Here is a 912-nt window from a genome sequence, read left to right on the forward strand (position 1 = left end):
ATCCACTCCTTTGAATTGAATTCAAGCATTGTAATGGCTTACAACTGAGTGCGGCTGGAATTCCTACATCAACAAATAGACGCCTTCGATGGCGTGGATCCACTTCAGATCCACGTAAACCTACATCTGATTCTGACACAGACTGCTTTAGAAATGCAAAGCTCATTTTGTTCCCGCGCACAATTTGGTTTCAATATGGCTTAGATTGGTAAAATAATTCAGTTTCAAAACCCAGAGGTTACGTGCAGAAAAACTGCTGAACAGAAAAGCAGTCGTCAATTTGTAAACGATGCCAAAATTTGAGGGATGTAAACAGGGGCTATTATAATGAGTTCATCCATCTAGGATAGTAGGCGGTAGTTGAGTACACACCGATGTCTTCGTCGCAAATTGCGTAGAAATATATCTCTCAGCGGATGCATTTATAGAAGGTACGAAATCCCACTGCTACAAATTGCTTCGTTTATTCTAAGGCATGCTTTTGTGACGATTGAATCATGCACTGAGTAAATAGGAGAGGCTTGACCAACACTTCGAATGTATTGCTCACGATCCGGAATGGCGCTTTAGCTATTCAGCATCAAAGTTACTTTTAATCTTCATTCTGGTGGAGTGGATAGGAGAGCCGTACAACACAAATGCGATTGTGGCTGTCCTGTGAGCAGTGGAGGGTATACCAGTGCAGCATGTGCCTGCGTCACAAGGAATTTTGACAAATGTTGTCCAGTTCTTTGTTTATTGGTACCCTACACCCACACGTAGGGCTGTCACTGAAGTTATGGTAAAGCGAAATTGCATAGACCACAGACGCGTTCACTAACGGCAACTGGCTGTGCCATTTGGCATGCTTTACGAAAGGATTGAGTTATAAACAATCAAATAAAAATAGGAATTCCTTGCTTTGATACTACT

Source organism: Echinococcus granulosus (genome assembly GCF_000524195.1).
Source record: "Echinococcus granulosus chromosome Unknown EG_S00226, whole genome shotgun sequence".
Taxonomy (NCBI): Eukaryota; Metazoa; Platyhelminthes; class Cestoda; order Cyclophyllidea; family Taeniidae; genus Echinococcus; species Echinococcus granulosus.